Below are 14801 nucleotides of genomic sequence, written 5' to 3'. Positions count from 1 at the left end.
TGAATCTTGCAGTCAACAGACATTTAGCTCAGTCTTGGAACTTTCAACTGTAGTCAGGACAATGTTTTAAAGCTCAGCCTGCCCCAGGACTTCGGGTAAACTTTATTGTTAAGTTCACTTCTTTGAGTGCATGAGTGTAGAATAATCCATGGGTGAGGCACTGTCAGCACTCACTGACACCTAACTCGCAGGCAATTACAACCATTTCTTTTCTCAGTTCTGATGTACATTGCAGGAAGAGACTTCCATGTGACAGCTTTGGGGGGCGACTCTCAAAAACTGATGCCGTAGGGATCAAGATGGTTTTCTATGTTCCAGCGTGGAGTAGGAGGCTCTGACCTAATTAGTAAACTGAAGCCAGAAGCAAAGCTGCTAATATTTCCTTAAATCATCACGATAAGAGATTTTTGAAACTTAAAAGGTCTCAATCTGGCCCAAGGCATTTGAAAAAGAACACTCAAATAAAATCAAATTCATTTACTTTTTGTGGTACTTGGAATCAAACTCATGACCTCACACTTGCCAGGCAGGTGCTATACCACTGAGATATATCCCTGGCCCTAAAATCACATTCATTTATATGCTACTAATTCAGAATTATTTTTATAATCTGGAGAATTTGGACTCACACTTCCATGTTTAGACCCTATCACAACAGGCTGAGAAAGAGGCTCAACCTTTCATGGGAACACATTTTAGAAATTCTGACTCATATGTAAACATCTAACATGCTAATAACTTAGCTGTTGATTAAAGCAAATAGTTGTATTTGGGTTGCCTATCATCAGTTTTTGAAGAAGTAGAACCCAAAGGAAATTTTTAATATCTTCTACATTTAATTTTTTTCACTTTGTTCTTGAATACTTTGCCCCAGGGAATCTCAGTAAGTAAAATGTTACCATTAAATCTTCATTATAACAGCAACTCTGGTGGCAGGCATTATGTAATGTTTCCCAGGATTTCCAAAACCAGTAAGGACATAATACATCCCTTCCCTTTAGGCTATGTATGCTTTTGGGGTCTAAAGGGTATTCCACCTTATGTGAATAAAATAAACAGAAAACAACAAAAGGTTGAACTATATCCAGCACTGTGTAGACCCTGATCACCAGCAGGATAGCAGACATCACTGCACATGTAAGAGTCCAGAGGCAAGTCATGGGTGGCGACTGCACCCCAATAATAACACTCAGGGATAGATGGGGTGTTGAGGCTACTGAGTCACAGAAATGTTAACAAGGTGGGATGAGGCTCAGGAGTTTTAGGCTATCAAGTCTCTTAGAACCTACTGGCTGGTTCTCCGTAAGACTGGCGACCCAAGTACCTTAACATAGTCCTAGTGCCCTACAAGTAAGACTCCTAGCACCCCCTTCCCCATCCTATCTGCCTTAACCCATTCTGCAGGTAAGAAACCATGACTCTAGAACTATGAGTCAGACAGAGAGAGCTAAGGCCTGCACTGGCTGTAACCGAGCACTGCTTCCAATTTTCCAGAAAAACCCCTGAAGCTGGATATTTAGTAGACCCTTATTTTCTATACTACATGGCACTCTGGTTTCTATTTGCAAAAATTAAATAGAATACTCTTTGTCCTCCATTTGATGATAGTCAACTATTTGTATGGTTAAGAAATTATCTGTTTGGGCTGTCAGACTTTCCAGATAGCCCCGTATTATCCTTTGACATATTTCCATTTTACTTTCTGGTGGAACTGCTTCTAACCACTTCCGTCCTTAGCAAACAAGGGCATGCTAAAGCTTTAAGAGATGGGAGCAGATGGCAGAAGTAAAGTGTGTTTTCTCAATGCAAAGGACAAGTAGGGAGAGGGAAACATCAAGGGGCTTATGTGCAGGACCGGTGGGAGGACCCAGTGCCTTAGGCTCCTCCCACACTGTCCTCACAGTTCTGCAGATGGTGTGTCATGATGCCCCAGGGAGTTGCTCAGGTAGGAATGCAAGGGTTCCCATCTGCATGTTCATGAGGTACTATTTGCCAAGTGAGGGCAAGGAGCGCTATAGCACTGAGCCTCCCCAAATACCCATATGCTTATCCCCTCCAATCCTGGCCAATAACTCTGCCACCTGCCACTTCTATAGCATACTTGTTGCTTCAACTCTTGTCTCCCCTGTGCCCTTTCCTTTTTTGGTGAATACTTTCTCCCATGTATCTCAAGCTATGAGGCCAGATCACCATGCATAAGCTACCTGTTAGCAAAGATGAACCTGTTGCTCTTTGGCAGTAGGCTATCTTTCAAGGGCTTACCTCTGTAAATAGGAGAGTTACGGTTTGTGTCTGAATGTCCCCCCAAAGCTTCATGCAGTCATGGGGCTGACTTCTAGAGTTTATGATTGATTCATGGTCCAATGTTGGAATTATGGATGGAAGTGCTACACCCGCCCTGGGATGGATAGTTTGCATACAATGTAAGGGAGGCAAAGAGGCTGCTAGTTGCTGCTCTTCCCTTTTGCTCTTGTTGCCTTTGCTGTTTTCCACCGCCATGAATGGTTGCCCTCTGTCATGTACCATTCTGCTTAAGAGCCAGCTGAGTACAGACTGAAATCTCCACAGACTGTGAGTTAAATAAACCTTTCCTTCCTTAATTTGGGGTGTCAGGTATTTTGTCTCAGCCATGACAGAAAAGTAACAAAAAAAGGAGGTAGGGACCCAACACAAACACAGCTCTATAAACATGATAAACTGGTTACACTGGACTGGAATCCTTGGTGTAATCTTCAAATTGACTTTGTACCACTAAATCAAGCCATGTTGAAGCTGGAAGATTCAACAGATCCTTCATCCTTATGTCCAGGGAAGCATCTCTCATTTCTCTGACAAGGGTCTTATTTCCATTAAGAAAAGTAAAGGAACTAGCCGGGGTGGTGGTGCACGCCTGTAATCCCAGCACTCAGGAGGCTGAGGCAGGAGGATCATTGAGAATTTGAGACAAGCCTAGGCTACAAAGTGAGCTCAAGGCCAGCCTGAACTGCAGAGCGAGACCCTGTCTCAAAAAAAGACAAAAAAAAAAGAAAAGTAAATGAACTAAAGAAGCTTTCAAGCAAATGTTGACCTCTGAACTGGGTCCTATCTGGCAGGCACAATTCTTTCAGACATGAAGGAGGAGAAACCAGACACCAGCATTTCCAAGCACAGCCCATCCCACAGTGGAAAATAAGGAGCCAGGTACAAAGTGGTGGAAATGCACATGAGAGGACCTGGATTGGGGCAGAATGTATTCAGAAAATTCTACCTGAATACAAAAAATAATGGGGCTTTTTTCCTTTCTTCCTTACTAGTGGTTTCAACCATTTCTCTGTATCTTCAACTAATGACTAATGGAGAGGCCTGGAATGTCAAGATTCTACTTCCTACATGTTTTCTATTCTTACTCTACAGCAATTAGTGTAATCATCTCATTTCGCCATTCCTTCCAAATTGACACACTCCACAGTTCCTGGCAGCAGCTTCTCTTTTCCTTTTTTCTGTCTCTTCCCTTTTTCCCCCCTCTCCCCTTCTCTTTCCTTTCCCCTGCCCCCCAACCCTCTAGTCAAAATAACCCATGCTACTTATGATTACAAAACAAACTTTCAAATATTTTTACCAAAAACATTTCACCTAAATATAACTTTCATTATTTTGAGAAAGGGCAAACATTTGTGCCAGGTGACTATATTTACCTTCCTTTCATCGCTGTTGTGCCTTCTGCCGTTGGTGATCACAAGACTCCTAGGGCCGTTTTCAGGACTTTAACACTCGTACTCCCACTGACCCACCACTCCCACGTACCAGCCAGCCGGTGACACAAAACCATGTCAGCTCATTAGGAATTAAAACAACTAAGGATTGAAAGTGCAAGAACACAGATAGGTCATACTAAAGAGGATACAAACAATAAACCCTATATTGCTCACTGCCCTTGGTGGACCTTAAATAGCTTGTGGTTCTTGATAAAATAACCACAAGGTGCTTTATTTATTCAATACGTTTAACTCTCTTCTCATTAAGAATGCTCACAGTATGTTGGATATTTGCATCTGAAATACATTCTGCTTGATTACTGGTATGATGTTGTTACTTTTTCTCCTACATTTTCTTTTTCTTCATTTTGCTCCATGCAATCTCAGAGTTGGAAAGTTTCGTTTTATCTTATGAACAATCTGATCTCTTCTCTAGTGTGTGTCACAGCGCCTTCTTGCCTCCTAACTTTTACATAAGTGACCCTCCTCAGGAAGACATACAGCATTTACAAAATTTTTTAATGCTACGAAAATTACAGAAACTCTAAACTTAATTTTATGAAGACTGACTAAAGCTCAGAAACATCCAATTGATCTGCATCACAACCAGTCACCAGTTGAAGAATGACAAGTATCTGTAAAGTGACAAGAAAAACATTCATGTCAGTTGGGCATGGCGGTGCACACCTGTAACCCCAACACTCTGGGAGGCTAAGGCAAGAGAACCACATGTTCCAGCCCAGCCTGGGCAATTTAGGGACTTAACAAGACCTTGTCTCAAAATAAAAAATAAAAAGGTTTTTATCTGGGGGATGTAGTTGGGTGCAAAGGCTCCGTCTAAACCACCACAAAACAAAACAAGTAAGAGTAACATTCATGAACCTAAATGCCTGTTTACTCAATTAGCTGATGTGCTCTGGTGAAATCAGCTAGTATGCTAGGTGAAACCCTAGGTTTCTATTAGACTGTAAGTACCCTGGGGAGGAGGGCTTATTTTATCCTCTTTTGTAATCTACATAACCAAGCTGTCACATATATTCCACAAGCAAAATAAATATACTAGAAATAAATAAATCCCCATCAACTATTTGTCAGTGTATTAATGCCTACCAAGTAAGGGGTGGAAACCATGACAAACCTGGTTAAGGAAGTCAGCAAGGCTTTTGAACCCACAAAGGTTGAAAAAACAATTTTTTTTTTTTAAGTCCTAAGGACTGGACCCAGGGCCTTCACACTGAGGTATACCCCCCCAGCGCTTTTTCATTATTTATTTAGAGACAGATCTCACTAAGTCCCTAAGTTGCCAGGGATGGGCTTGACCTTGCAATGCCTTTGCCTTTGCCTTTGCCTTTGCCTACCAGAGTGCTGGGATTACAGGTAGGCTCCAGGACAAGCAGCAATGTTGAGTTTTTATTATAAGTCATTTTCTTGTAAAATTTTTTACAAGTCATTTTCTGAAGCCAGTAATTTTTGTGACTAAAGGCAACTGCTTTTTTCAGAGTAGCTGCTTTGAAGTAGATTCACTTAAACCATGTTGATAAGATTAACTTGCACAAATCTGTATTTTTCAATTTTTAAATTATGCCCTTATAAATTGTAGTACATAGTTTTTCATTTTGTTGTTGTTTATTTGTTTTGAGTCAGGATCTCACTATGTCTTCCAGGCTGGCCTTGAACTCACTGATGTAGCCCAGGCTGGCCTCAAACTCATGTTGATCCTCATGCCTCTGACTCTCAGGTGCTGGGAATACAGGCGTGTACTACCACGCCTGGCCACAGTTGTTATTTTTTAAATGTTACAATTTTAGGGTCTGATTCACTGATCTTCTCAGACAGTCTGGCGAGACTCAATTTATCTGAGAGATCAACTACCAAATGGAGAATTTCACTTAATATATATAAAGTAGAAAGAATTTGCAAACTGTTTTTGCCAGTCATAGTTATTTTAACATTTACTAATTCGGGTGCAGCTAACATAGTTTAGGAAAAATATCATCTGTTTCTTAGTATAAAATTGTGTCTTAAAGAAAACTTCTACATTTACCCACGTTATATATTATGCTAAAATCTTACCTACAGTGTGCTGAACTTCACCACTGGACCTATAGATTTAGATTACTATCACTTCCCCAAAACTGACTTTCCAAAATTGAAAACTGAGAGTCTGGAAATGCTGAATTCAACAATAAATAATTGTTATTATGACAGTAAACTTCATTACTTGAAATCACGTTAGCTGCTAAGGTAGTTTGTGGATAATTTAAGGAATAATTTGCAATTAAGTTTCAAGCACGCATTAAGGCCTAATATCATCAGTCATTAACACACGCTCACATGTGCATGTGCGTACACGTACCCCACAGTACCAGTAAAGCAAAGATGTAAAGCCAGCAGTGCTCATGAGGTGGTACACAGACCAGCAAACACTTTAAGGCCCTTAACATCAGTGATGAGAAAATGCCAGGAAACTGCAACTGTGCCTCAGTACTAAAGAGGAACTAGCTTAGCATAAGCCCCCCACCCCAATATGAGGATGTGCAAATTCCCTTTATAATACGGGGTAGTATTTACAGATAACTTACGCACATCCTTCTATATAGTTTAAATTATCTCCACATTACTATAATACCTGATGCAATGTGAGTGATATATAAATAGTTGTTGACTATACTACTTAGGGAATGATGACAAAGAAAGAAGTCCGCACATGTTTGGTACAGTTGCAATTTTTTCCCATGTATTTTCAGTCAGAAGTTGGCTTGATATGCAAGAGGTTGAATCTGGCGAGGTGGAACCTGTAATTATGGAGGGCTGACTGTAAATACACAAGGAACAAACCACTTAATAAAGACATAAAGACAGGGCACTTGCCTGATTAGAGAAGTATGATGTATCAGGGATACTCTGAGAAGGGTGAAGGCTATGTTGAATGTATGCAGCAGGAATGGAAGGCATACTACCTGTTTAAGGCCCACAACCAGAGATCAATTCTGAACCCCTTCCAGGGAGAGGTCAAAGAGGGCCAGGGACAAGCAGACTGGAGGGGTGCATCAGGAGAAAGAGGGGAATCCATTTATTGGAAAGGAGTCAGCACCAGTCCTGATACAAATCCCTGCTGCATCCACTTTAGACCAGCATTCCTCCAACTTAGTTGTGCATATGAGTCACTGGGAATCCAGATAAATAGTGGGTTTCAACTCAGTATCTATGGGACAGGACCTGACATCCTCTCTATCTAGCCAAGTCCCCAGGTGACACTACCAGTACATGGACCACACTTTGAGTAGCACTTCCCCAGAGGATAGCCTGGCCAAGGCAGGCAGAGGGAGGAAGGAAAGTTAAACAAAAAGAACACACCTCCTGGGGTTTGGCGGCAAGAGACCTGGGCTGGTGACTCTCCCATCATTTTCTGGGCCTCAGGTTTTTCTGTACAAAAGAAAGATGACCCTATCTCTAAGGTTTCTTTCTAGTTTTTAAGACCTGAAGCAGGAAAAAAAGTTAATGATCTGAAGAGTTGCCTCTGGAGTGATGTATTAAAGAGCAGGTCAGAGCTTGAGAGCCTACACGTCTTTAAAATGGGAGGAAGAATTTGTTTATGCCTTCTGGAATGCCTAATCAAAAATACAAGATGACATATGCCCGAGGGTATTTATTGCAAAACACCAGACAAGCCTGGGGATGGGCCAAGTGTCCATCACTAAGGGCATAACATGCTTTACTACATCCAGAGTAGAGCCGTCTTAAGCCAGAGGAAAGTGGAAATGTTGGAAGAAGCATCACTGAGAATCCCCCTTTTTAAGAAATCAGCCTTCATCTTCAGCCACAGGAACCCCCTACCACCTTAGAGCACATGCAGTTCTCACCTATGGAGTGATTTACCCCATGCAAAAAGTTGAGTCCTGCACAAAGACCAGCAGTTTTAACTCTTCTATGGGCTCAACCACACCATGCTTGTGTGTCACTAAATCAGATGAACAAATATCTTCCTTGGAGATATGTGGAGTCTTACCAAATACTTTCCTGGGAACTAGCGTGACCCAAAAGTACATTAGCCATAATCCCATGCCCAAAGTTAGTTCAACCTAATTAAAGAGTCAAGAAGTAAATGCATAAAATATTAACCTTGAAGATTTCAAAGAGCAAGACAGGATAGACAATAAAAAGGTGTCATAATGAGTACATGATTAACTAAAAAGTGAATTAATTAAACAGGCAAAGTTCCCCTAAGAACTGAAACAAGGGAGAAACCACAGCAGAGCAGATTAAAAAAAGAGAAGTTAACCTTCCTGGGCTGGCTTCTTTTTCTCAAGAGGAAAGGTAGCAGACTAAGCTGAGATCTCCTCCGTTTCTACAATTCCTTCTCATTTCAGTCTCAACTACCTAGTCAGGCAAGAAAGCAGACATGCCCCTACCCCATCCCATCACGATGAGAAAGTCAGCCTAAGCCACAGCCGGTCCTTGAGACAGCAAACACACAGCCAAGTCTCCCACAAACTGCCAAGTAGCAGAGGGGAGGAGCACCTTTCCACACCTTGGGGACTTCTTTGCTCCACATCCAAAGGCAGCATTCCTTCAGGCAGGTGATGCTAGAAAGGCACCAAGCTGGGGCTAGGAGGACAGCTTGGTACAGAGCACTTCCTAGCACATATAAGGCGCTGGATTTGATTTCCAGCACCTGCAAAAACAATCAATCAAGTAACTACCTACCATGTTAAATTTTAGCTATTTTAACATAGCTAATTATTTAGCTATGTTAAAGCTAATTATTTAGCTATGTTAAAATAAGGCACTGTGCCAACCATCTGAACTTGAGATATTTTATTACCCGAAACCTGTATCATTCACATGCTCCAGTCATTTGTTAATTCAATTGGGTCTCAGAAGAAAAAAAAAACACCTTCTCTTAAGGATAGGCTACTAAGAGATTATAAATCTCTTGTGGGATTTCTTACTGTGTGCATCCCTTAAACAGTTTCTCACTCTGCACAACTGACATTTTGTGCTGGATACCTGTGTGATGGGCACCAGCCTGTGTATTTCAGAAGCAGAGCAGCATCCGGGCCTCTCCCCTCTAGATGTCAGTGGCACCCGCTCGTCTGCCTCCCACCTCCAAACTGACAAAAATGTCTCCAGATAGAACCACCGGCGGGTGGGAAGCAGAATTACCACTGCCTGAGGGCTCCTGCCTTTCAGCCATTCTTGATATGTCTAAATATAAGATTTCATTATGGATTGGATGACTAAAAAAGCCTTCTATTACATTGTATAAACTAGCATTTGTCCCTCCAAAAAATAATCACTAAGGAAGGCCAGAAAAGAAACACCAATGCTCCCCCTCAACTGTTACGAATTGGTGCTTTTTAAAGCAATAACCATAATGTATAGATAGACTCCCCTGGAACAAAGAGTTCAAATCAGAAATCATTCTTTATCCGATCTATCCCACAATTCTGAAATAGCCATCTGATTCTATAGCCAGCAGCCAAACCAGCCAAGCTGGAGGCAGAACTTGGTCTGGGAAAGAAGCCAAAATAGACAACTCATGACCACTGTGTGACACCCGACCCACCCACATCCAGCCTCAGAGGACCACACTGTCCAGGGGTCACTCTGCCTCCAGGAATTGAACAGTCCCCATTCTCTGAAAGGAAATTAAGAACAGAAGAGAAAAGAAGCCACTAGGATGAATGTACATAACAAATATTTTAGGCTAACCTCCCCAGCTTTCTTATACATCACTATGCTTATTTTGGGAGTGCAGGCAGAGAGTTATGCTTCAATACTCAACAGTTAAGACAGTACGCATAAGTTCCCAAAGGAAATCTGGGAAACGGCAGGATGACTTCTTAAAAACTGCTTTTAAAACTGCCCCTTAACAGTCATACAAAAGGACATTTCTCATTCTTGTGGCTATGAAATCTATTTCTCATCTTTTTATAGGAATCAGCATGAACTCATAGAAATCCATTTTGGAGGGTGCCAATGAGCATCCTAGCACAGGGTAAAGAGAACAGATGCCAAGGAGACTGAGAGAGACCCAGGCAGTTACCATCTGCAGCTGGGAGACATTTTAGTCATCCACCACCACCAACTAGCAGGAATGCAAGGCTACAGGCCTCCCTAGAGCAGGCTCAACAGAAGGACTATGGACTTCAGGGACGCCAAGCCACTTGGAGTCCTCCAACGTGTGGGCTGCTATGCAGCTGCCATCTTCTCCTGAGTATCTCTGGTTCCACCTCATCTGCTTGATGAGGCACCCAAGGGAAAGAGCATATAAATAGAGAACTGGTTATGCCCAGTTCCTACAGGTGGACAGGTGGTTGGCAGGGAATAAATTCCATGAGAGGAGGACTGCAGTTTGACCTGTGCTGTCCTAACCAGGCTCAGTGTTAATCAAGACCTAGAATCATTTGCATTCAAGATCACTGATCAGGTGCTCAGGCCTCTGGGCAAGAGGCAAGAGTTCACAAATCGAAACAATGCCGCTGCCAAACATACTTTCTGGGTCACTTCGGGAGAAGGGCACAGGAATGACAAGACAGAGCAGAGTAAATGAGGGCATCTGGGGTAGGGGGCAAATTTCCTTCTTCCGTGGCTGCATTTAATTCCCTCTGGTTTCTGTTTTGTTCTTCCTGTTCCCTTGTGAGGTATAACTGTTACCTCACATACAAAGCAGTTTATAGGCAAGGAATTATAAACAGGTAAGTTTCATGAAGTTTCACTCATCAACTTTCTATTCTCAGTACCAACATCTCCTTTTAAGGTGATGGTGTAGGCCCTACAATTTCAAGTCACAAACAAAAAGAATGGCATGTCTCTAGACAACCAGCACAACAGCATACAATTCCGAAGCAAAGGAAGAGGTCATCATTAAGCAAAAGGGGCCCGAAGTTCAATTTCACATGTTAAAAGCGGCCGCGGATTTGAACATTTCTGACATGAGTGAAGTACCTCCACATGCTCAGGGTGACCCCCCCCCAATGATTAAAGAAATCTATAAAATCTACGCAAGCTCTTGTCTCACCCTTTGTCTAACACAGTCTGAGTGTTTCTCACTGTTCATGAAATTCCCCCCAAACTGCAGGCATTGCCCTGGTTTCCCATTCAGTGTTACATAATTCAGCTTTCCTCAAGTTATATATTTGCCACAGAGCACGACTTGTGACTGAAGTTAAAAAGAAAACAAAACAAGGATAAAAGGAGAACCACACTGTTTCTGCTACTGAGATTCACATCAAAGGGAAAGAGTTTATTGCAGGAAATTAATTTGTTCCTTAATGATATAATATGAGTCGTCTTTAGCTCAAGAGTAAAGAAAATATAAGTGGCAGTTTTTATTTTCTCTTAAAGGTAACAAAAGTTTACGTGTTTGGACGCCAAGGGGTACAGGAAAAGACAATGAACAGTGATGCAGCTATCAAGCATATCATTTTCCATTTTTAAAAGTTCCTAACTTAGAATCTATCCATATAAGAGCAAAATGACTAAATCTGCGCAAGCACATGTGAAAACTAAAGTTCGGAGGCATGTGACTCTTTGCTAAGTATTTCCTGTAAAGGTAAAACACAAATGAGGAAGGTGAGTGCGCACCCCAGGAGGTAAAGCTGAAACAATAAAGAGGTACACCTGTCCCGTGGAGACCTAGATGATTCTACCAGCTAAGCTTTAAACTGAATCAAATGCATAACAGAGGCTTAAAAGTTAAAAAAAAAAATTAAACAAAAGATGTGCCCTTATTTCACCTGGGGTGTTGTACCAAATTTCTGAACTCTGTGTGACAGATCTCTTTGCCATGTCTATTTCTGACATTTTTAGGAACACAGCGATGACAAATGCAGTAATTATTCATGGGGGGTGGGGGAGGGGTCCCCAGAGCACTATCTGTATCTGAACTTTAGTGCACTACCCTGAGAAGGTTTCAAAGAAGGTGACACTAAACATATTAATAATTTAAAATTTTCATTGTATATCTTTTCAGTGTTAAAGCATGCAGAAAATGTTTAATGGACTTTTTTTTAAAAAGGCAAGTTCAAAGACTCCCCCAAATTCTGCCACATTCAGGTTAAAGCTAATCCACGAAAACACAGCATTCGCTTGGTACTGCTGGCACACATCAAGTAAGAAGGAAAATACCACCTCTGATGGCACTTACCAGATTCCCGGCAGGAAGACCTCCGGTAGAAGGGAGCGAGAGAGGCAGGCTGGCCTAGATGCAGGCAGTCGTCTGTTTCCCGTAACAACAGCAATAGCAGAAGAGAAATCCTGGTCTTGCCTGTTCTGGGACAGGTAATCAAGAGCCAGGAGCAGGCGGAGGGAGGAGCCTGGAGGGGCGGGCTCTGTAGCAGCCGCTGCCCAGGTAGGGCCTGGGCTGCCACCCACCCTGATACCTCAAGCTGTGTCGGGTAGGCTGTGCTGAAGCCTGGCTGGGTTGCAGGCTGCTCCTGATGTCTGCCTCTTTCAAATCAAGAGCAAATTCAAATGTGGGGATGAGAGAAACAAACAGCTCATCAGAGGCAGCCCAGTCAAAGACTATAGGAGGAACTTTGTGGATTCAAGAGACACACACAAGAAACAATCCAAACCACAGTCCCACTACACTGCCCCCACAGCAGAACAGCAAGAAAGTCAGCAGCAGGCTTACAGTAAGAAGTGTGTTATGCGCTCTGGCCAAGTGACCCTGGACCCTCAGTGATTCCCTAGCTAAGACATCCAGCATGCCCCCTTTTGAAAATGAAGTCCATTTTTCCTATATGTTTATTTATGCCAATGATAGAAGGAAGAATATTCATTGGAATAAAGGAACGCCTCTAGATACTTTCATTTAAAACATTTTTCTATTGTTGACCTAAATAAAGAATGGTCCTAAAATTCTGACCAGTCTAGCTTTGGAATCAGTCTCCACCAACTTACTAGTTTGGGGACCTGGAGGAAATTACTGAGTCCGTCCTGCTCCGCTTCCTCATCTGCAGAAATGGAGCCCTGAGACCTCCCTCCTTCATGCCCTAACTTGAGAAGTCCAGGAGGTCATGGGTGTTCTCCCATGACCAACATCTGCAATCAATGTGGCTTTGTCCCCTCTACATTTACTCACTGTTCAGGAGATTGTAGCTCTAAACTGTAGTACTGTCCTAAGTCAAGCACAGTTACCCGCCCTCCTTCTCAGTCTAAAAACTGAACAAGGGGATGGGGAGGTAGCTCAGTGGTAGAGTACATGTCTAGAGTGTGCATGTGCCTAGCAAGGCCTTAGGTTCAATCCCCAGCACCATGAGCTAAATAAACAGCCCAATATGTATCATACAGCAGATGTTTCTTGCATTTCCTCTTTTACCAATTTCTCCAACAGGTTAGGGAGGTCAATTTTAAAATCGGATGTACATTCAGGAGTCTAAGAGATAGATCCCGTGACCCCTTGTGCCCAGACCCTGCCAGGGACATCAGGCTACAGCCCAACATGATGTATGTCTTTTTGAAATTTTATGTAAAGTCTCATTTCATGACCAAGCACATGCTCACTTTTTATGAGCTCAGAGTGTTGAGGAAAAGAACTGAACTTAATCGAACTAAAAGGCCTTTCTCTTTAATGCTTCCTTTTTGAAAGCAATTATTTCTTACAATGGGAATTCATAGCTTGCTAGGGGATGAGCTACCCATTCGATGCTGTGCTGACTTTCCATGGCACGGGGAGACCCAGAGTACCCTCTGGGCCAAGCAGCCGCGATCACCATCTGGTGGTGGCTTTTGTACATTGCAGTTATGAACCTTCCACTACCTTCAACACACTCTCCAACAGGGAGCCTGTGGAATTCTTGCTCTATCAGTTATTCTTTCCTACAGATCTTTCCAACCTTTACTCTTTCCTGCAGACTTAGAAAAAGTTCTGCTCCTCCTTAGCCACCTTGTTCCCCCACATGCAACATCTGGGGACAAAATTCCCCCCACACAGAGAGAAACAAGAAGCAGAGAGCCAGTACATCTCCAAGAGCCACCACTATGGAAAAACAGGCAACTTCAGGAACGGTAGTGAAGACACCAGCTTAAGTCCTGGGAAATATCAAAGGAGAGAGAACCAACTTGGTGGGGTCAATTACATTGTTCTGTACAGCTGGAGCAGAAAGTGTGCTGGAAATCAGGTCAGAAACAATGATCTACCACCCAGATGACATTTGAAGCAATCTTTAAATTTTCACCCATCTCCAGTCAATACAATTGGCCCAGCATGTTCTCAAAAGCACACTCTAGCCATAGGAGAAAATTACCAGAGGACGAGAAGGCCATGGAAAAAGAAGAAAATTCCTATCTAAGTGGTGTTTACTGAGATGGTCTCTTAAATTGAACTAGTTATTTCTAAGACAATTCTAGGGGGAAGCCAATAAATATGAGTTTTATGGACAGGTGTAAAAAAGGCTTGGGTAATCAGCTGTGTTAAAGCTGCAAATCTTCCTTTTTTTTTTTTTTTTTTTTTGGTAACAGGAATTGAACTCACGACCTCGTACTTGCCAGGCAGGTGCTGTGCTGCTGAGCTATATCCCTGGCAGCGCAAATCTTCCTACATGGAGTAGCATCATTTCTTTGGAGTACAACAGAAAAATGATGCTGCTGAGGAAGATATAAATTATCAGAACGTTACACTACATAAAAGTTCCTGTGTTTTACTGCCACTGTCCCAGTATATTATTTGTAACATTATAAAATCATGTCTATTTAATTGAACTTTATCCTAGGATAATTCAATTGGTAAATCTCAGTACCTTCCGATCAGGTGCACATTCTCATAGAGAAAACAGGCCTAAGAAATGGCTCATCTGTAAAATAGCTTGTGCGAAGACATTACAGCTCACACATCTGACCACACACACGTTAACCCATACACTGGCCTTGCTTCCTTCTTAGCTGCTGTGCTTTAAAGACCTTTGCAACCATCACAAGGGTATACTCAGGGGCTCACAGGTGGCAGTGTTGTAGTAGAACATGACAATATCCAACTTGGGTTGTTTAAGACAATCACAGAGTACCAGCAGGCAGACCAAAACACTTTATGCACTTAAAAGATTCTTTCTTTTTTTTTGG

At 42.3% G+C, this 14801-nt stretch overlaps 1 protein-coding gene across 2 annotated transcripts in view; it reads right to left on the bottom strand.

The window, feature by feature from the left end:
• The window catches only part of Nedd4l (neural precursor cell expressed, developmentally down-regulated 4-like, E3 ubiquitin protein ligase), a 349282-nt gene that overhangs the window by 192840 nt on the left and 141641 nt on the right, over positions 1 to 14801 (bottom strand). Inside the window, exon 1 of one of the 2 annotated variants that reach the window (XM_013511013.1) lies at positions 11887 to 12053. The exons of the other annotated variant lie outside the window; for it this stretch is intronic. The gene's annotated coding sequence lies outside the window, so the exon portion shown is untranslated. Of the gene's footprint in view, positions 1 to 11886; positions 12054 to 14801 lie in introns of those variants that run through there. 2 annotated transcript variants of the gene reach the window in all.

Source organism: Chinchilla lanigera, unplaced genomic scaffold (genome assembly GCF_000276665.1).
Source record: "Chinchilla lanigera isolate Chin_1 unplaced genomic scaffold, ChiLan1.0 scaffold00001, whole genome shotgun sequence".
Classification (NCBI taxonomy): domain Eukaryota; kingdom Metazoa; phylum Chordata; class Mammalia; order Rodentia; family Chinchillidae; genus Chinchilla; species Chinchilla lanigera.
The sequence above is the reverse complement of the archived record's forward strand: the minus strand, read 5'-3'. Positions and strand labels throughout refer to the sequence as shown.